We start from the raw sequence: 22,658 nt of genomic DNA, 5'->3' as shown, positions 1-22,658 counted from the left end.
CTGGTGTAGAGATGCGGTAGAGAAAAGGCAAAGGGCTAAGAAAAGCTCACTCCATGGAGTGTTACTGTCAGAAACCTAAGCAAGTTTTGAGGAGCCAGGCACACTTCTGTAAACACTGATGTGCAGCCTCTCCTAAGAAATACCAGCTCTCTATTTTGATGTCCTTTCCTAAGTGATTGATGATCTCAAAGGTCTCCTATTACCAGAATTGCTTTTTAAGCACGAAAGCCTAAGTTACTCTTTCTAGTAAAAGAGAAGAGCCCAACCTCGTGACATATTTCAAAGACAGGCACGTCATAGTCTCCATTTCAGACTTCAGTCTTCTAGGTCAATGATTCTTTTTACTGTGAAATTTAAACTGATTTGGGTCTTCCAGTTCTATTTGGGGAATTTCAGTGCTTGGCTCGAGCTGTAAACACAGGCTGGCAGGGACTAGCGAGCAACGATGCGCTTTCAACTCTCTAGGGTCCAGCAAGTCTAGGGGAACCAGAATGGGGAGGGGCCCGCTTTCCCAAAAGGCTGAAGCAAAAGGACACACCGTGGCATTTAGCTTCAATCTTATATTTTTGTAGCCAGACAAAAAGACACCTGATCTGAATCCTGGGCTAACTTCATGCTTATGGTCCTGTTCTTAAAACACATTTTAAATTCTATGTGTGAATCAAAACAAGTCAGTGCCAAATAGTTTAGCCACCATTTAAAGAAGTCTGATGAGAGCACTGACTATCATTTCAAAAGCCACATTCATGTCTGTCCTGTTCCGGTCCCATCCTCCTGGAGAGGTTTGCAGTCTAGGTCAATAGTTTGTGTGTCTCCTTGGAAGCAGCTGTATGTATCTTGCCCGTTAGCACAGAATGGAAAAAAAACAAACAAAAACCATATAATCTGGACCTCTTTGGAATACTTTATACATTTCATTTTCACTTTTCTCCAAAGAAAACTCACTGAAGAAGTTAAAGTACAAAGAAGCAAGTAAGACAGAACATCTAACTAGCAGAACATATATAATTGTGCTACTTACACCGCTTTCCAATCCATCATTGATACATCATGGCTAAATAATCATGTGCAGAATCCATTTCTTCAAGTCTGTTAATAAATAGCTTCTCGCAAATGTCTCCTGCAGGTCTGGGGCCATCTCAGGAGGAAGCAAGATATTGCGAAGGTGAAGGCAAAAAGGCACGGAAATTCTAAAATCCATGGGGGTCTGGGAATTCTTCTCAGAGCCAACCCTGATGCCACATTCCTGTAATTCTAGCCTTGGGCTAGACCATGATTCCGGTCTCACTGAGCTCCCAGCCCCTGTTCCAACATTGCATTTCCCTCCAACAACACTGCATGGATGGAAGAGGAGCTGGCTGGATGCTGCCAATCCGCACATGCAGGCACGCTTCTCAGAGGAAGCCGCACCAATTTCTCTCTCTGCTAACTGAGAGAGAGAGGGAAAGAGGGAGGGTGGGAGGAGGGAGGGAGGCAAAAGCAGGCAGGGAGGAGAGAGAGACAGAAAGGGAGCTTTCCGAAGAGACCAGCAGACACAGAAACACTTACTAGAACTCCCATTAACTCACAGTAGCTTAGGAATTTTCTGAGCATAGCAGCTGCAAAGGAGACTATCAAAATCAAGTCATCTAAATCTTTAAATTATACATCTATGCACATGTTTTGTCATGTGTATGCAGAGAAGTTGGTGGAATCAAGGCTCTGTGTGTATGTGTGACTGCACACATAAACACTTGTAGGCAAACAGATAGAAGCATCAGTCCCCACGAGAATAAGAGATACATGCATGAATCTCATTTGCTGAAATTGTCTAGCCTCCCAGTTTGCATATCTTAAAACTATTCAAATGCTCCTGATAGTGAAGGTGCAAATCAGACAGAGCCCTTAGCCTCTGAAACCATCTCTAATCGCCCCGTCCACAGCTTGACCTGGGTTCCTGAGTCTCGTCCCCAAGCTCGGCAGTGAAGCACCTGGAAGACTGAAGCTTTCAGCCTTGACCACAGATGACTGAGTAGAGTCACAGTGTGTCCCCAAGGAAGGAGTGGCATGGAACAGAGGCGGGAGAAGCTCAATGGGGAGGGTGACAGCACTGGGACTAGGGAAGGCTTATAAAAAGGAGGCGCAACAGCAAAGGAGGAGCTGGAGGCAGGAAGGCAGACCTGCGACTGGTACAGAAAAGAAAGTCAAAGGGCATCCCAGGGAGCAGAGGATGGTGCAAGACCCTCTAACCCTCCCCAAAGAATGCCGGAGTGTTCTCCAGCCTGCCCAGTCTTTACGAGGAAGCCTTTCCCTGGGCTTTCAATGAGTGCATTAGACAAAAATGGGAAAGTGTTAAAAAGGCAGCCACGAGTCATATCCCATGATGCTAATGGAACCCAGTGGGGATGGGAATCTGTAGGCTAAGGTTCTGAGGTAGACTCAAGATTCTGAAAAACAGTGCTATGGAAAGAGGGATTCTGCTCGGAACTCATTTCTTCACCTGCATTGAGTAAATAAATGAGTGAAATATGGAATCGAGAAAAGGCGCGAATGAAACACATACCAGGACAATAATATGTGTGGGATTCAGGGGATGGAGACACAGTAAAAGTAAGGTGACCAGATTTTTAACATTGGTAGAGCGGGACCCCATTGATAAAACTCATATCCTGGCGAAATAGCCACATGGCAGCCGAAAACCATATACCCTAGCTTGCCATGCATTCTTTCCAAAAATCGGGACTTTTTAAAAATGCCGCAGGACATGGGAAAAATTGTTAAAAATTGGGACTGTCCCGCCAGAAGCGGGACGTCTGGTCACCTTAAGTAAAACAGACAGAATGAGCAGAGTGGTAGGAGGGGAGCCAGCAGAGAGGGTTTCACAGAATCAAGACACACAATGAGAGCCACAAGAAGGAATGATTGGCCAATTTCCCCACAATGCGCTCTCTGAGCATGCTGTTCCCTTGAACTGGGATTGCTACTCTTCCTCGGGGAAATGACCCCTTAAAACACAACTCAAACGTCTCATACTCTGGGTTTCTAGGCAGACTGAGCCCTCACACTGGCAGATCCACTCTAGCCACAGGCAAGAGTCCTTAACAACCTCACTCCCAGGCAGGGACCACTGACATCTTGATTATGCTGGATCAAACTCGATACTTGGCCAGTTGACCTCTCTATAGACATGACCGGAATCTGTTCTGGGTGAAATTTTCTCTCACCACTATGTTTGACAAGATTGAACTGTATGGACTGATAAGACATATGTAATAATTTCCAAGTTAAAGCAAAATAAAAAAACCATAGATCCAGGAATGAGTTCTGGGCTCACATTGAATCCTTTTTCCAACTTAAGAACACATAGGGCCCTGCTCAATACTCACCTTCATGAAATGATCACTGAAGATAAGGATGCTACGGCAAAGTGTGGTGAAGAAAGCAGATGGTGTCTGGCTATCAAACAGAATAGTGTCTGGGGTCTTAAAGGCTTGTATTCAAACAAGCAGCCATCTAAGCAAAGAGCCAACTAAGTCCACACAGAAGAAGCACACCAGCTTGTGTGATCCAGAGATGACAATCACAAAATTCAAATATGGTGACGAGAAAAGTATCAGAGCTAAAACTATGAACACCCCATTTGTAGAAGGCCATGGAGGACAGTGGGAGCCCAAAACCCATCTGCAGACTATCTAGTCTGACCGAGCCACTGGCAGATCCACTCCAGCCAAAGGCAAGTGTTCCCAACAGCCTTACTATCAGGCAGAGACCACTGTAGTTTTGATTATGTTGGATCGAACTTGGTACCAGGTCAGTTGTCTCCCTATATACAGGACCTGAATTTGTTCTGGGTGTAAGTATCTCTTAGTTGGCCTATGAGAGACAGTTCTTCCCTGGCTTTTTGAATGTTAATGAGGGTCTTCCCCTTCTTCAGCATCATTTGTATTTTTGCCTTTATACTAATGTGAGCTCATCCTTAAAAAAAAAAAATTTTTTTAAAGGGTATCTCTGACTGGTTCCATGACAGAAATGTCTTCCCTGCCTTTTTGAATGTTTTGGGGCACTCCTTTCCTTCTTACGCATGATTTGTATTTTTGTCTATATACTATTATGATTTTTAACCTTACCACCTTAGCACGATTTTGTTTTCTATTGGGTCTCCCAGCAGTGAAGCACAGGCTGGATGCATAATGACAATGACTGATACACGTGTGATAGGGAAAACAGGTGGGGGGGGTGGATGATAGGGAGGGAAAGGGGATTTGGGGAGTAACTAATGAAGACGGGAGACAGAAAGCATTAGAATAGATTATGACTGCATAACTAGTCTTAAAGGCAATGGGGGTGATTGCACAATTCTCCTTGATATGATTGGATGAATGAGTGGATTATATGATACACAAATCACATGCCAATAAAACTGCTGGGAAGAAAAAAGTCTCTGTTGAGAACAAAGGGGATCACAGCAGAGACCCCCCAAACCCATCTGTAGACAATGGGACATCCCCTCACAGAAGGGTCACAAGGAAGGGATGGGTCAGCCAGGGTGCAATACAGCACCAAAGAAACACAATATTCCTCTGGTTCTTTGAAGCTTCCCCACCCCCACTATCATGAGCCCAGTCCTGCCTTTCAGTTCTGGCTAGACCAAAGCATGTGCACTGGTACAGATCAAAGCTCATGACACACAGAATCCAGGTCATATAAGCCCCGCAGGTACAGAAATGGGAGTAGCAATACCAGAAGGGGTAAGGGGAAGCTGGGGAGAGAAGGGAGAACAGATCACAATGATGGACACATAAGCCCTCCCCCCAGAGTGGTGATGAACAACAGAAATGTGGGTGAAGGTGACAGCTGTTGGTATAAGCTATGAAAACAATCATTTATCATTTATCAAGGGGTCATAAGTATGTGAGGAGGGAGGAAGGGGAAAAGAGGGGCTGATACCAAGAGCTCAAATAAAAAGTAAATGTTTAGAAAATAATGTTGGCCGCATATGTACAATTGTGCCTGATACAATGGGTGTATGGATTTTTATAAGAGCTATAAAAGCCCCCAATAAAATGACCTTTAAAAAAAGTCACATGCTCTGGAAGTTTGTCTAATGTTTCCAGACAAAGTTAACAGCAATCATGTTTTACTTGTATTTATCATTTTAAAAATCTTTATGTATTTTCATTATTTATTGGCCACCCCCACCCCAACCCTAAGCCCCTCGGTTGAACTGTTGTATGTAGCCTAGATGATATTTATAGGACACTGTGGTTGGGTAATATGGGTGGGCCAGTGACAGAATTCTCACCTTCCATGTAGGAGCCCCAAGTTTGATTCCCAGTCAAGGAACCTTATACACAGCCATTACTCATCTATCAATAGGAGTTTGAATATTGCTGACTAGGTCTGAGCAGAACTTCCATACTAAGACAGAGTAGGAAGAAAGACCTGGCAATCTACTTCTGAAACTCATCCCATAAACACCCTGTGGATCACCATGGTCCAATTTCTAACCAATCATGGAGACGACACAGGATGAGGAAGCATTCGGTTCATTGTACGGGAGGTTGCCACAAGTCAAGAGATGACTCAATAGTTGACAAGAAGATGATCTCTCAATTGCTATTGTTTGTCCCCCTGTCAGAATACCAAGTAGGCAACTCAGGAAGTGTGCGTCCGTTCAATGGCTAAATATATCATAAAAGTATTTCTTAACCACAGTGATTGTTACATGGATGCTTGCTATACCATTGGTCTTTACGACCACGTTTCATGATTTTACAATAAAACATATCTGGGTCCAGAGAGTGAGGGCTTAGTGAAGAATGAAAATAAAAACATCGCAAAGCGGAAACGAAAGAAAGCTAACAAAGAGCACAGACGGCGCTGGGGGAAGGAGTCCAGCAGGATGTGCAGTATGCCAGGAGCATACTGCTAGGTGTGGATTTCAAAGAGCACCGTATTGGCCATTAACAGTAGCCTAAAGAAATGACCTAAAAAGAATTGCTTCGAGCAAGAGCAAACTCGTATTCGCTTTCCTTGAAAAAGATTGTCACAATAATTCGCAGGGGGAAAAAAAATCTTCAGTGGCTTCCAAAGAAGTGAGCGATTCTAGATTACCAGTTAAGAATCAGGGACACGAATAAGAGAAAGAACAACAGAGAGGAAGGAAGGGAGGAAGAGCAGCACAGGACGAGGGCCCACACTAACCTAGAAAGTGTTTAAGGTGCATTTTAAGTACTGCCTTGTAGTTTTCAAGGCGTTTCACTTTGTATTAATTTCCCCACCTACATCTGAAAATCTCAACACAGTAAAAAATTAAATAATTCCCTCAAGGCAGGTTTAGAACCTGTTTCTTCCACATTCAAGATGCCGTCTTGAAACACAAGGGGTCCCCATCTGAAGTAGGTGGTTTTCTCCCTAGAGATCTTCGTTCTCTCACTCATCTGGAGAAAACTCTCATTTCCCACTACTGTCCAGCTGCATTCTGGCTCACAGTAACCCTCTAAGACAGAGTACAACTGCCCCATAGCGTTTCTGAAGCTGTCAATCTTTACAGAGGTGACTGACACTTTTCCCTTAAGAAGTGGCTGCTCTATTTGGACCACTGGTTAGCAGGTGAGGACTCAGCCACGGCACCACCAGGACTCCTTGGAGAAAATCAGAGCAGTTTAAGTTCTGTGGAGTCCCTACATGGTGCAAACAGTCAACGTGCTAGGTGAAAGGACAGGTAGATGCTTTCATCCACCCAGCGATGCCTTGGAAGAAACTTCTGGGACTTCACTTATGAAAAACCAGCCATCGGAGACCCTATGGAGCACAGTTTGGCGCTGATGAAGTCAGAGTGAATGAGCCCTGCCCTGCCTCCTAGAAGAGTACTGCTTGTACCTGTTTTATAAGCTGAGATCGTCATTGGAAATGGGTGTGATATCATAGATACCTCCCCGATGGCCAGCATTCTACGATGCTATGACTTTCATTAGAAGACACAAAAAATACAGAAAAACAACACGATGGGAACATGTATCTACTGATTTTGAGAAAAACAGATCAATTCACAGAAGACGACGAGTACAGTATAGATTAAGGGTTTATAAGACATTCCGGTTTATAAGACAAAGTGGGAACTCTGAATGATAATGTAAGTAAGCATAGTTTCCTGGAGGAATCTGGACAGTTTATCAGTTTACAGGGTTATCAGAAAGATTTAAGATGAGTAAAGTAGAAGGCAGTGATTTCAGTGAAATGAACCAAATTCCTTGGTCGTGATTTACACTCTGGCCCCAAACCACAATGGGGTTAATAACAGGCTATCTTGAGGAACAGAAAAGACTATCTCTGTTAGTATATCCATGATAATTTCTTTTTTCCTCTCTGAGGAATAGTTTTTAAAAATGCATGTAGTTCAAAAAAATCTGTGACATATAAATATATATTCATGTGCAAGGGGAAAGGCTTCATAGTTGGAAAAAGTATAAAGAATTATATCTAAACTACCTGTGACTCTCCCTTTGGGAAATATTGAAAGTACGGAAGTCTTTCATTACAGAAATGAAGACTAAAATGAACATTGTATATTATGAAAATACAACACAGAGCGGAGGTTGTTACAAAATACTTATGTGTTACGTCATCAGGTCTACCTACTTTACCAGAATGGATGTCAGAGGAGCTGCTGGACCTCAGTCTTGCATGGAGAATAGTGAACATGGATGGGAGAAAGGATGGAGTAAAACGCTGAACAAAATATTTCAAGAAGCAACTCAAGAAAAGTGAAGAGTGCTATAATGAAATGTGCAAAATCCTGCCATTAGAAAACCCAAAGGGGAAAACCAAACCAAACAAGACATGTTTGGACGTTCTCAGGCTGAGAGAGCTGAAGGAAAAAATCCATGCCTCGGATTAAAAGGTCAAAGGATTCTTTGGGCAAAATATGAATGATGCAGGAACCATCAAAATGATATGAAAGGAATGCACAGACTACCAAAGAGTAGTAATCAATAAGAAGGAAGAAGTCCAAGGTGCCCTGAAGGCTCCGGTGAAGAGCAGCCTCTGGGAATGTACAGACTGAGATGTGTCAACAAATAAATGAATGCTGCAAGTGCTCTTTGTCTATGTCAAGAAATTTGAAAGACAGCCACCTAGACAACTGATTGGGAAAGATGCATATTTGTACCCATTTGTGGTAGTTACATAATCTGGAGTCAATTTGAGGATTCAGAGCCAAGAGGTGGAGTCCAGCCTGTCAACTGGGTAGTAGCTTGATGACCTCATTTGGAGGCGCTAAGGAGATAAATAGCTCACTGGAGACAGGGCAGGTGCTCACTCCCTGCGAGACGTCCCTGTGGAGAAGACACATGGAGAGAGGCTGATGGAGCCAGACCTCTGGAGCTGGAGAAGCCACGTGGAGATCCCTGCCAGTGCTGAGATGCTTACACCACCACTGGATCCACAAGACTTCTTCCCACCCACTGGCCTGTGATCTTCCTGCATTCAGCGTCATTGCATGTGTTTCATGAGTCTGAAGGACTTTATAGATTGGTATCGGACATATGGGCTAGTATCGGACTTAAGGACTTGATCTGGACAGAGCTGGGATGTTTTCTCAATGTTCAACTGCTCTTGTATATAAAACTCTTTATTATACACATATGAGTGTCTATGAATTTGTTTCTCTAGTCTAACATACCATTCCAAAGTAAGGTGAGCTATCAGAATATGAAAAACATTGAATAATATCATTAATACCACATTAACAATATATTTGACCATTTAGAATGTCACTAACAATATAATTAGTAGTACACACAAGTAAAGCTTTGTAGGAGATAACTTAAAATCAGTTGCAGAAGTCTATCAACAGGAAATGGCCAGTTATTAACGTCAGATTCATAAGGAGACTTGGAATGAGGGATATTGTTGCTAATGTCAGATGAATCTTGGCTGAAGGCAGAGGATACAAGAGAGATGTTTACTCATGTTTTATTAATTATGCAAGAGAATTCAATTATGTGGATCATAACAAACTATGGATAACTTTGAGCATAGGGAGTCTGGAATATGTAACTATGCTCATGTGGAAATTGTACATCTACCCAGAGGCATTCGTTCAAAGATAACAAGGGGATACTATGTGTTTACGAAATTGGGACAGCGGTGTGACAATGAGATATTCTTTGAATCATACTTATTCAATCTGTGTGCCGAGCAAATGACCCAAGCCTAGAAGAACACATGCTGGGGATCAGTGAAGGAATGCTCATCACCAGCCTGCAAGAACTGCAAGGCATAACCTTGCTTGCTGAGTGTGACGAGGATCTGAAGCACGTGCTGGTGAAGATAAGTAAGGATTACACGGAAATATAAAGAAATACAAATCCTCATAATGGACCGATAAGCAGCATCATGATACATGGAGAAGGTAGTGAGATTGTCAAGAAGTTCATTTTACTTGTATCCACAATCAATGTGCATGAAAGAAGTTAAAAAAAGGGCATATTGCTTTGACTAGACTAATCAAAAATTGATGCATTCAAGTTATAGCATTGATGAAGAATGTTGATATTACCATGGACTGCTAGATGAAGAATGTTGATATTACCATGGACTGCTAGAAGAACAATCAAATCTACAGTGGAAGAAGTACAGCCAGAATGCTCCTTAGAAGCAATGATGACAAAACGTGGTCTGGTGAACTCTGGACACAGAGAAGGCCATTATGATTGGCAAAACAGGACCGACGAGATGGAGTGACTCAGTGGGCTCAAGTGTCACAAAGACTGTGAAGATGGCAGAGGGCCAGATAGATAGGGTTGTCGTCTGTTGCACTCAGGGGCCGCTCTGAAGCAGAACCCGCTTCAGGGCACCTAAAACCAGCACAACACAACTTAAAGTCCATGCTCTACAAGGGAAAAAAATTGACAGAAGGAATTCTGGTTCCCTATACTGTTGAATAACGCTTCTGCCTAACACTTGGAATATAATCCTTTTCATTTTCCAAAGTCCAGTTTCCGCAAATATGGATCCTACGCCTGTTGTGGGGAGTCTGTTTTGGAAGCCACATTATAAAATGAAGGTAGCCCTGACTGCAGCTGCCATCTGAATTGAGGAGGAAGAGAAAGAGCTGAGAGAGATAAAGGAAGAGTGTAAACACACAGAAAGCAGGATGGGGTAGGCGAAGCAACTCAGACATGTAGCCATCTGTGCCTAGAAAAAGGGACGTACGCAGCAGGAGAGCGTAAAGCCACCCAGCTCAAACTGAGCCCAGGGATACCCCTCTTTGCTTAGCGGAGTCATTTATTTTTGGACCTGGTTCTACTCAGTTTGAGAAAGCAAAACAAAACCTAGACATGGCTGTGTTGCAAAGTTAGCAATACATATTTATTGACTAGCCCTACAGAGATATAAAGGGTTAACCAAAATTCAACTGTTAACCAAAAAGTTGAGGTTCAAATCTTATACCACATCCGGTAAGTGTAGTATAAGAAAAAAATGTAGTGATTTTTTTTTTTAATGAGCCACTGAAAACTTTATACATCCTAATTTTTGTGAAACTATACATAATAAAACAATTTATTATGTGGAGTTCATTAACATTGACTACATGGCAGCGCCTTTCAATCTTTGCCCCTGAAAGTTCTCTTCTTGGCTTTGGAGTTACTGTGGTCATTTCAGTCTATGTAAGTAACTCTTCAGTAGGGTCAAGGCTCAAGGTAGACTTTTAAAAAATTCATTGAGCTAAACTGTTTAAAGATGATTTCATGAGATAGTTTCAGCTCAAAGTTCCAAAGTTGTTCCCGAACAATGCATCGGGGTGTCCATCCAGCGAGAGCAGTTTTGCTCTGACACACGTGGGGCCGCCATAAGTAGGAATCTACTTAATGGCGACCGGTTTCCCTTTCTGGTGTGGGGGGAGTACCCAATGCCCATCTGTCAGTTTGGTGTGCTGTGAGACTGAAAAGAATGCCACCGGTATTTCAAATACAGAGGGCAATTCACGGTGGACAGGTTTCAGTGGAGCCTCCAAACAAGGACAGGAAGAAAGGCCGAGCAACTGACTCCAGAAAATGGAAATCAAACCAAACCTGTGGACACGGAGTTGACTGCAACTCAGCGGGCCCACGCGGTACAAGGCCGCCCTGAGCTCGGCAGACCTTCGTTGCTGTAGTCTCTGTGGAAGCAGAGCACCAGGCCCTACTGAGTGGATCAGTATAGGAGCACGAACCCTTTGTGCCACCCAGGAAACAAAACACTGTCCTGCGTATTGGCTGTTCACATCATGAGAAGGGGTCAATTGCTGGAGGAAAACTCGTTTGGAAAGTAGAAGGCCAGAAAGAGCGGGCGGCCCTGGGCAAGAAGGACTGGCCCCGTCACTGCGACAAGGAACCCAAACAAGCTTGGGAGCACGAGGATGAAGCAGGACTGAGCCACATCTCTCTCTGTTATAGGTACGGCTGCTAAGGGTTGGACTTGACTCAGAGTCTCTATCTAGCACCGTCCCACCCACCCATCACAGCGTTTCCCAAATCAGGGGTGAAACCACCCCGACAGGCACTGGAACAACCCAGGGGCCGTCGAAAGCAGATACCTATACTTTATACTGGATTATGGGCTATAGTACAAAAGTTTTTAATTGCCAGGGGGCTACTGAGTGGGGGTTTTTTTTGGTTTTTTTTTCGTTTTCTGAAAAGGGAATGGTAGGCCAAATAAGTTTGAGAACCTATGGTCTGTCGGCTTAAGAGAATGGCCGGAGCAGAGCAAGGTTCCTCAGGAAGGCTTGTACTGGCTGCACTGGGCCGTGCCAAGAGAAGCACAAGCTTCTAGCCCCCTTGGAGTAATGCCTGGCTAATGTTCTAAGGGGCCCACATGGCATAGCACCGCCCTGGAGTATAGTTGGGTGGGCCATAGAAAAGTTATCAGATGCCTACCGGAAAAGAAGAAAAGACGAAACTTTCAAAAAGTTATATAGCCACCCTGAGGTAAGACCAAGAGTATTACTCCCAAGTTCTAACTCCAAATCCAGGGTTCCGTCCACTGTTTCAAACATACCCTCTCCCCACCCAGTTCTCTCTCATGGATAATGATCGCTCTGAACTCTTTGGACTCGGGTGTGCTCTGATGTCCTTGATCTTCAGTCTGGAAGACTTGAGAGGGTTTTTATGCCTCTCAAAAGAACTGAGGAATTTTCTCCAGACAGTGAATTTGAGAACAGAGATCTTTTGTTGAAAACCGTCGGAACATCAAACATTTCTTTTTTATATTGAAAGGTCAAATACCTCTAAGGTTAGATCTGTGTGGGAAAAGGGAAGTGCTTTCAAGAATGTAAATGCTGAATTTGGGAAATGGCAAAAGATTAAAAACTCACTGAACATATGGTATATACAGGGGAGCTGGCACCACCCAAAAGGAGCATGGAAACCTGTCACTTTACATAAATATCAGAATTTAAGTTCACATTATATACAGCCAAATAAATCAGAACTATGTATACTAATTAGGTATGCTCATGGGAGGGAAAACAAGACATGAACATGTAGATTTCTTTTTTTAAAAGACTAATTAGGAAAACGTATGTGCTGTCTGAAGGCGTTCACCATCAGGTTCTTCTCTAGTTAATAGGATACAGATCCCTTTTCAGGGAGAGTCCTCTCATGGTGAGGAAGGAGTTCCGGCGTGGGTTCCCACTGAGGTCTCTGGAGTCTTAACTTCTCCAGGCTCCAGCTCTCTTCCCATATTCAGGGAGTCCCTGGGTGGCGCCAATGAGGAAGTGTTCAGCTGCCAATTGAAAGGTTGGTGGTTGGAGTTCACCCACAAGCACCTCGGCAGAAAGGCCTGGTGGTCGACTTCTAAAACTATCATCCCCGGAAAGTGTGATAGTTCGGTTGTGTCAACTTGGATGGGTCAGGAGGCTCAGTGGTTTGGCAGTTAAGGCGTGGTCATCTCCCATGATGTGACCTAATGCGGTGTGAGTCACATATTGCGATGAGTAGGCAATTAGTTGTAAGGAGCTTAGGAGGGGATGCAACACTCTTACTTGGATGACGGTCTTGATGCAGTTAAAGAAATATGCCGCAGGGGTATGTATGGCCTGCTTCCAATATAAATGAATCTTGTGAAAAGCCTTCCTCTGCTTTTGGCTGGATCAAGATCTGTCTAACATATTAGTTGTCAGCGGTTCCCATCTAACCAGTTGACCTTTGCTTCTAGCACTTTCTGGCTAATCTTAGGCTCATCCATCTCTGCAGCTACCTGAGTTTAGAGAAACCTCCAGCTGGCCATCTGACCCATGGAATTGGAATCTGACTGTCGTTAGACTTGTCTGTTTCTGTCACTGTGTGAGCCATTTTCTTGACATAAGTTCTCTCTCTCTATGTAAGAGCCCTCGCGGTGTAGTGGTTACACACTGGGCTGCAATCCACATGGTTGGCAGTTCAAAACCAGCCGCTCTAAGGGAGAAAGATTGGGCTTTCTACTCCCATAAACAGTTACAGTCTCAGAAACCCACAGGGGGGCCACACTATGAATCGCATTGACGCAATGGCAGTGAGTTTTGAGTGAATTCTATATATGTATGTGTATGTGTGGATATGTATACATATACAAGCTTCACTGGTGTTTTTCTGTCCAGAGAAGCCAGCCTAAGACAACATGCCAGTTTTACTCTGACACACACGTGTTGCCATGGGTCCGAGTTGAATTGATGCTAACTCGTGTTTTAGTTCCTTATCTAATAGCATCTTATTCATACTCAGATAACATCTCTAGTTGTAAGTATATCCATTCATTCAAAAAACACATATGAAGTGCCTGTGAGTGCCAGTCATACAGAGGTGAATAAAACCAACTGAGACGGTCTTGACTTGTGCTGAACTTCAGTTTAGAGTGATATACGCAGTGTAAGTACTGCTTCTTCTTTTTAAACATATTAAAAATATATTACCTGCTCAACTTCACTTTGTTCTTTTTAAGAGCTTCACAAAATTCTTTTATATAAACATACCTAAGGTCATTTCTAGTTATTCATGAAATTTTAACTCTCTAGTTGGCAGAAATCATGCTATTTTATACCTTTTATACCAAATAGTTATAAAACAACACCTCATGGGAAAAGCACAACCGAGACCTCTGTCTACACACCCAGTGGGTCTAGTGCTGGTGTCACCTGGGGTGCCCAAGGCCGGTGCGAATGCTGGCATGTAGAGTCAATGGCCAACTTCTCAGAGAATGAGAGCGGGGTACAAGCAGCTGGCTCTCAATGTGCGGCCCTTACTGCAGGAGTGACCCAATAGCTGAGCAGCACGGTGTGCACAATGCAGCAGCTGCCTAGTCCTAAAACCAAAAGTGCAGCAGAGCCAAGTACACGGCTCAACCATTCTACTTTTATATGATGATAATGGAATGGAATTATTCCAAAATGTGATATATGTCCCTTAAGTACATGGCTAGTCTTAGCAGAAATGCCGTTGTTTCTACTTCCGATCACAGAGTCAAACTTTAATGCTTTACATCAAATTGTACATTTTTAATGTGGATTTCATTATCCAAGTACTGCAATTATACTCCATTTCAAAAGTGCCCTGTGGATGAGCAGTTAATCTCCATGTTACCAGTGCATGCTAAGGCAGGATTATCATCTCTTTTTAAATAATTTTTTTTAAATGTACTCTACCTCCTTTTATATAGTTACATAAAAAATGACAAAGAACTCTGATGCTAGCATCAAACTAATCTAGGTTGAAACTAATCTCTTCACTGTTGAAAACAAACATGAACTACAAATACCTGAATGGCACTGGCAATGTGTCAGGTCCAGCTTTAAGGCCTTTACACATGTTTCCTTAAGCCTCATTACCATTCTGTGAAACAAGTAACCTTATTATGCTTATTCTACAGACAGAGAAACAGAAATATAAAAGATTTACACACTTTCCTCAAAGTCACATATTGAAAGTGGCGAAGTCAAGATTTGGATCCAGGTTGTCAGGTTCTAGAATCCTGCCCTTCAAAGGGTATAGAGCATAATCTCATACAATTTACTGAAATTCTTATAATGTTACAAGCTTAATTGTGCACTTTCCCAAAATATGTATTGAAATCTTAGTCCCTGCATGTAAATACAATCCTGTTGGAGTTAAAAGGTCATATCTGGGTAGGGTGGGTCCTAAACCTAATCACTTGTGAGCTATAAAAGGACAGAATGGACACACGGGAAGACAGATAGCATGTGAGGACCCATCAGCAAGCACAGGATAACCAGCAACTATTTTAATTATGAGGCGGTATCCAAGTCCTCCCCAATACTTTGCCTCTGACACCTGAACCAGAAGCAAAAAAAAAAAAAAAATCCTTATAAATGGACCAACAAACACCATCACCATAGAAAGTGAAGAAATTAAATTTGTCAAGAATTTAATTCTTCTTAAATCAACAATCAATGCCAAAGGAAGTAGCAGTGGGCAGATCAGCTGCAAAAAAATGTCTAACATGTTAAAACACCAAGGTCATATCAAGGACTCAGATGTGCCTGGCCTGGCCGAGATCATGTACTTTTTAGTCACTTCACATGCAGGTGAAGAGCCTTGGTGGTGTAGAGAGCTGCTAACCACAAAGTCAGCAATTCGAACCCATCAGCTGCCTTGCAAGAGGAAGATGAAGCGTTCTACTCCCATACTGAGTTATATTCTCAGAAACCCACAGGGGTAACTCTACCTTGTTCTCCAGGTCACTGTTTCTTGGGATTGATGCAGTGGCCGTGAGCGTGGTTTGGGTTTGGTCATATCACGCAAAAACTGGACAATGAAAAAGAAAGACTGAAAATGAATTTAAAAATTTGAATTTTGATATAAACAAAGGCTATTAAATATGTCATGGACTGAAATAAGAATGAACAAATCTTGGGGAAAATATAAACAGCATGCTCCTTTTTTAAAACTAGTTTTATTGCAGGCTCATCCAACTCTTATCACAATCCATACACACATCAATTGTGTAAATTGTACATTTGTACATTCATTGCCCTCATCATTCTCAAAACATTTGCTCTCCACCTAAGCCCCTGGCATCAGCTCCTCATTTTTCCCCTTCCTCCCTGCTCCCCCCTCCCTCATGAACCCTTGATAATGTATAAATTATTTTGTCATATCTGGCACTGTCCGACGTCTTCCTTCACCCACTTTTCTGTTGTCCGTCCCCCAGGGAGGAGGTCACATATAGATCCTTGTAATTGGTTCCCTCTTTCCAACCCACTCTCCCTCTACCCTCCCAGTATTGCCACTCACACCACTGGTCCTGAAGGGATCATCCACCCTGGATTCCCTATGTTTCCAGTTCCCATCTGTACCAGTGTACATCTGGTCTAGCCAGATTTGTAAGGTAGAATTGGGATCATGATAGTTGGGGAGATAGCGGGGGAGCAGGGAGGAAGTATTTAGGAACTAGAGGAAAGTTGTATGTTTCATCATTGCTATATTACACCCTGACTGGCTCTTCTCCTCCCCAAGACCCTTCTGCAAGGGGATGTCCATTGGCCTACAAATGGGCTTTGGGTCTCCACTCTGCACTCCCCTCCTCATTCACTATGATGTGTTTTTTGCTCAGCATGCTCCTTAAAAGCAAGTTTGGTGAGCTAATGCCTCACTTTGGACACATCACTAGGAGGGAAGGGCCAATTGCTGGAGAAAGACTTGGTAAAGTAGTGGGTCTATGAAAAAGGAGACTCTCAATGAGATCGACTCCCATTGGGGCTGCCAAAGTGGGCTCACACACAGTATTGACTGTGAGAATGGTGTAGGATCAGCAGCATTTTGTTGTTATGTAGGAGAATTTTTATTTTATTTATTTTAAAAAATCATTTTATTGAGGCCTGTTACAACAATCCATATATAGATTATATCAATCACATTTGTGCATATGTTGCCATCATTATTTTCAAAACATTTTCTTTCTACTTGAGCCCTTGTCATCAGCTCCTCTTTTTGCCCAGGAACTCTTGATAAATTATAAATAATTGTTATTTTCATATCTTACACCATCCTCTGTCTCCCTTCACCCATGTTTCTATTGTTCATCCCCCTGGGGAGGGGGCGCAGTGTATGCTGATCTTTGTGATCAGTTTCCCCTGTCTCCCCCCACCTTCCCTCTACTCTCATGGTATTACTACAACCATTACTGTACCTGAAGGGTTTATCTGTCTTGGATTCAGTGTATGTCGAGAGCTCTTATCTGAAGCAAGGTACATTCTCGGGTCTAGCCAGATTTTAAGATAGAACTGGGTCATGATAGTTGGGGGCAGGAAGCAGTAATGAACTAGAGAATGTTGTGTGTTTTGTTAATGCTATACTGCAGCCTGGCTGACTCATTCCTTCTTTGTGACCCTTCTGTGAGAGGATGTCCAATTGTCTACAGATGGACTTTGGGTCTCCACTCAGCCTCCCTTGTTCACATCAATATGATTGTTTGTTTTGGGTCTTCTGATGCCTGATACATGATCCTGTTGATACCTCGTGATCGCACAGGCTGGTGTGCTTCTTCCATGTGGGCTTTGTTGCTTCCCTGCTAGATGGCCACTTGTTTAACCTCAAGCCTTTTATACCCCAGACGCTATATCTTCTAATAGCCAAGCACCATCAGCTTTCTTAACCATGTTAACTTATGCACCCATTTTGTCTTCCGTGGTCATGTTGGGCAGGTGAGCCTCACAGAGAACTAAGAGCTCTTGTATTGAGGGAGGGCTTGAGTAGAGGTCCAATGTTGGTCTGCTACCTTAATAATAAATAAATATATGTACATAGACCTATATCCCTGTCGTTATATATGAATCTATTTACATACATACTGCATCTATGTATACCTTATAAATGTCTCTTGCCTCCTAATTCTTTCCTCTATTTCTTCTTATTTTGCTCCTGTCCCACCATCATGTTCAACCTTCATTCGGCTCTCTGAAGTTGGAGGAGAATTTTTAAAGTATTGCTACAACATAAGAAAGCTTTAAAGCAATCAAAATGGAAACTATTGCTTCCTGACCTATCCGCTATCCAAATCTATACACTGCTGAAAGAGGTGCTTCCATCTCCCTAATCGTTCCCGGAAGGACTCTGGCCGCTTCAGTGTGCTGCTGCAGGTGAGAACAGACGTTTTGACACTGAGTTCTCTCTAGATGTTCTTGGGAGCAGAAAGAAATCTGAAAGGGATGGGGGATTCGGATGGATGGGGTAAGGTTTCCCAATGAACTTCTCACAGGACAGGCCTTGCTACCCTTGAAGAATGAGCAGGTGCATTGTCGGGGGGCAAACAATTTTCTGGGTGCAATTTTCCTGGGCCTTTTAACATCAGTGCAGTTTTCAATTTTCTTAAAAATCGTTTGAGTTAGCGCCCAGGATCATCCCAGGATCTTCAAGAAAAGATATCAAGATTTGCCTGTAACCTCCTGAACTGACCTCTCTTACCTGAACCTTGTTTTCCGGAGCAGATTGATCAATCTAAGACGTGCCCCCAATAACAGTCCGTTTCATAAAATTGTCTTCATTAGCTCCAGTCTTCCTCAAGGACTCCAGGAAATATCAGCTCTTTGCCCAATGCTTGTGGCACCCACCCAGCCGAATGCTTGCTCAGGCAAAGTCATTTGCTTAAAACTGAAAATGCCAAGCAACGTGAAAACCCAATTTCAGTAGCTATTGCATCAATGGGAATTCTACGGTCTTCTTCCACAACTTTCTGAACGTCAGCCACAGTTTCTTCTACCCGTGAGGATGACAATCTTCCCTTTCTTGACTCCTCTGAGATTTCCAACCTTTCTGAAGGTACTTGATCTATCTAGATGCCATTGTTTTATGTAGGGCAGCACTCCTGTAAACTTGTTCAACATTTTTAAAGATTTGGGAAGATGTTCACTTGTTTAAAATTTGATATTAGCCCTGATCTCAAAAATCAGATTTCTCCCATGGAATAAAAAACGTGCTTTTATTTACAGCACCTTTATGAGACCAACCCAGGTGTATTACTGAGAGAATCACCTGTCTGTGGCCATCCACTGATTGCAGAGCAGTGTTTAAACATCTTTCTATGTGAAACGTGCCTGTGCATGTATCAACCACCACCTTAGTTGCAAGACTTTTTGATTCAATCTCATGAAAATTTGCTTTGAGTCCAAGTAGGCTTGGTTCCCCTAACAATTCTTCCTGCTTGGTGCTAAACAGTCTCTTCCTCCCCCAGGAGTCTCTGCAAATTACACCGATTGACTGCCTTCCTTTCACAGCTCTGAATATTCAGATTCCTCCTTAGTTGCCACGGGATGGAAACAGCCTTCTAGACAGCCCCAGATACTCGGAGACTAAGAAAAGAGCAGGGCCCATTGAAGGAAAGGAATGTCACCTTTACCTCACCTGACTCTTGTGTAAGACACAAATCAATTAATTCACCACATCCTTATTCAGCATCTTGCCATCCTGAGGTCCCTTCCCAGCCCTTCATAATCCCTCTAGTTCAGCCTGACTTCTCAAGTTGGCCAGGAGCCAGTCCTTGCTGGTAAACTTTGAGGGCTACAGAGCTCCCTCGCTTTGGATAGTCTTCTGAGAATTTAGAAGGAACTCCAAGTCAGCTTTTGACAAATCATTGGCAAAAGTAGAGGAAGGGCCTGCCAATTTGCTTAAGGCACTCAGCATGTTAACAGGTATTACACCAGGTGTTATTAATATGTTACTTACAGTTTTCAGCCTGTTGTATAGGTTGTGCTGCAATACTATGGGTTTCGTGCTTTATAACAAGCTACTGTATTTTTCTGAACTTGGAAGAACTCAGTACTCAGCATGAGAAAAACTTAGCACATTTGAGCTTCATGTGGGACTCATGAAGTGGGCTCACTGACCAGTAATATTTGTACAAATTCAATAATCAACTTTTGGTAGCTGAAGAAGTGAGACATTGATTACTCCCAGGTCTTGGGGGTCAGTGAGGTCAGTGTCCTGGGGAAATGCCCTCCTGTTTCAGTTCTCCAGGGAAAGTCAACAACTTTCTCCAGAAGGAAACCCAGAACTAGAAGGAAAGCCTCAGAATGCTCGGCTCCAGGATTTAGAGACTGGCTATCTAAGATGCACGCGTCCTAAAACCATCCGGTGATTTTTAGCAAAAGCTGAGCGATTTACATTCTAACCCAGGACATGCAGCTCATCAATCCAAAAGCACCTCATGCACTGGAAAGTCAGAGAGCAGGGAGAATGCAAGGCTCTCACTCCTTAGCGAAGTCTTGGGGAGGTAGACTTCACCCTTAGAATTAGGTGACCAGACGCCCCGCTTTTGGCGGGACAGTCCTGATTTTTAACAATTTGTCCCGCATCCCATGGCGTTTTTAAAAAGTCCCGATTTTTGGAAAGAATGCATGACGAGCTAGGGTATACAGTTTTTGGCTGCCATGTGGTATTTCACCAGGATATGAGTTTTATCAATGGTGTCCCGCTTTACCAATGTTAAAATCTGGTCACCTTACCTTAGAAGCCTTCATTCTGCACCGGTCACCTTGCATTTATTCAAACCTACCAGCCTGAATAAAACAAGGCTTCTGTCTAGTTGTACATCCTTTGGGGCCCAGAATGTCATCCCTGGATGGTGGCTATGATCAGGTGCTCAGATGTTAAGTGAAAGGTTGGAAGTTTGAGTCTACCCACAGGCACCTCCAAAGAAAGGCCTGCTGCGCTCCTTCTGAAAAATAAGCCACCGAAACCCCCTGGAGCCCAGTTCTACTCTGCCACACATGGGGTGGGCTCGAACGAAGCTGGCTGACTAGATCTAGAGAAGGGGTCGCTTCAAGCAGTTTGAAAAAAAAAAAATGGAATCAAAAGATAATGTAATTTTCCCCCCATGAATTTTTGGAAACCCTTCCCCTATACAGGCCCTGGATATCAAACAGCTCATCTGAAAGCAATGCAGACATGTGCTATTTCACAAATCAACACCATATGATATTTTTGTCTCCCTTACCCTTCTAAATCTGCCAGTGAAACATTTAGGGGTAACACTAATTATACTCCATAAACTAACCCAGGATCCCATGCTGTGTACCTCAAGAAACTTAAGACAAATTAGCTTATTCTGGAAAAATAAAGTCAGCTAATGTCTACCTTCTTTCCCATAGGATATACCTGGAAAAATGAACGTAAAGTTTCTCTCTGGCTTTATTCTAGAGTTACCATGTAGCTTTGACTAATCATCGTCTATCAGGGCTGTTTATTTTGTTTCTGCATTTGTAAAATGTTTAAAGTCCCTACAGGAAAGGAAGCACCCACCCCCAACACACACACACACACACACACACACACACACACAGGAGCGTGCGCATGTGCTATCAGGCCAGTGATCACTTTTATTTGGTCAATTTGGGTACTGAGGACTCTGACCGAATTCTCAGAGTTTGGGGTTGTTCTCGCACACTTTCCTCATTGCGGGAAGGTCACATGAGCCTTTTGCTAGCACTGAACTGAGAGTGACGTGGTACAGATAAAAACTTGGGCAAGAGCAATCAATGTTCTTCTTAGAAGAGTACTACTCATTTGGCAACTTGCTGCCTCATGAAGGTAATGGCCTCTGTTTTTCTTAAAGAACATCTGCTGATTGTCCTCTTCCTTTTGCAGCTGCGATTGGACCCAAGAGGAAGAAGGTGAACCAGTCAAAGAAATGCAGGTAGGAAAGGAAGTGGAATGAGGGGAAATGGAATTAACCCCGCCCACCCCTCATCTTTATAATCTGCCTCAGATGCAGCTTCATAAAGAAGCAGAACCCAGAGGCAGTAAGTCAAGGCTGGCTTTTGCTCACAGGCAACTAGAAATTTCCAGATAAAAGAAAATAAAATATTACTGACAATATTATTGAGAGGAAGAACATCTGACGGTCCATACAGATTTACACTCTGTGTTCTTGAAACACGTTCAGTATGCATGACAAATTGCTATCAAATCTAGCAGCAACGAATTATACCCTTGCCTATGCACGACTCTGCAAGATTACCGACGGCTGTATTTTCTTCCATCCCACATTTTCTGGGAGTTGCTGTGGACAGTTTTCAGTTATGGATCAGAAACTCTGTTTTCAGCATGTTCTTTCTTAACCTAGTTGCCTCTCCGGTGAAGGATTTTTGCTGGAAGAGGAAACAATAATATTCTACTGCTTCCAATGAAGCACATGGGGCCACCAGTGATAACTTCCTTCTCCGGCTGACTCATCATTTGCAGTACCCCTGAGCTCTCCAATTCAATTTGCAGCTTCTCTGGCCACACTAAAGCCACTGGGCTGAGAATATGACACTATCAAGTGTGGCGGGCCAGGGTCTCCTCCTTCCCATCGTCTCTCTGCTTTTAGGGAAACTTCTGCACGGACAAGAAATGCACAGTGAAATAGAGGATGGGGATTTGATGGATAAATAAGTGATATTTGGATGTTGAAAATCACCTAAGAATTATCCAGGCAATTGCATCATTTTGAGATAGATATGTTAGATTAAATATGTCTCTAAAAATAGCTTCACTTATGTGTTGCTTTTTTTCTTAATAATTGGAAATCTCATTGAAAAAAACCTGGCATTGAGGTAATTATCTACAATCTTGTTATGCCGTCAATAATTTACTTAAATATATAGGCCTTTCTCATCATACATAGTGTAATATATGTGGGTTAGTATTAATTTACACCCTAGGGGT

At 43.0% G+C, this 22,658-nt stretch overlaps 1 long non-coding RNA gene across 1 annotated transcript; it reads left to right on the top strand.

The window, feature by feature from the left end:
- Window positions 1–17,972: 17,972 nt before the first annotated feature.
- Window positions 17,973–22,367, top strand: LOC123522557. The gene is made up of 3 exons (XR_006680806.1): window positions 17,973–18,094; window positions 21,597–21,645; window positions 22,075–22,367. It is a non-coding gene; the product is annotated as an uncharacterized LOC123522557 (long non-coding RNA).
- Window positions 22,368–22,658: the final 291 nt, after the last annotated feature.

The sequence above is a fragment of the Echinops telfairi genome, unplaced genomic scaffold (genome assembly GCF_000313985.2).
Source record: "Echinops telfairi isolate 266 unplaced genomic scaffold, ASM31398v2 ScPeMD7_7424;HRSCAF=8462, whole genome shotgun sequence".
NCBI lineage: Eukaryota > Metazoa > Chordata > Mammalia > Afrosoricida > Tenrecidae > Echinops > Echinops telfairi.
This window is presented reverse-complemented; position numbering and strand designations above follow the sequence as displayed.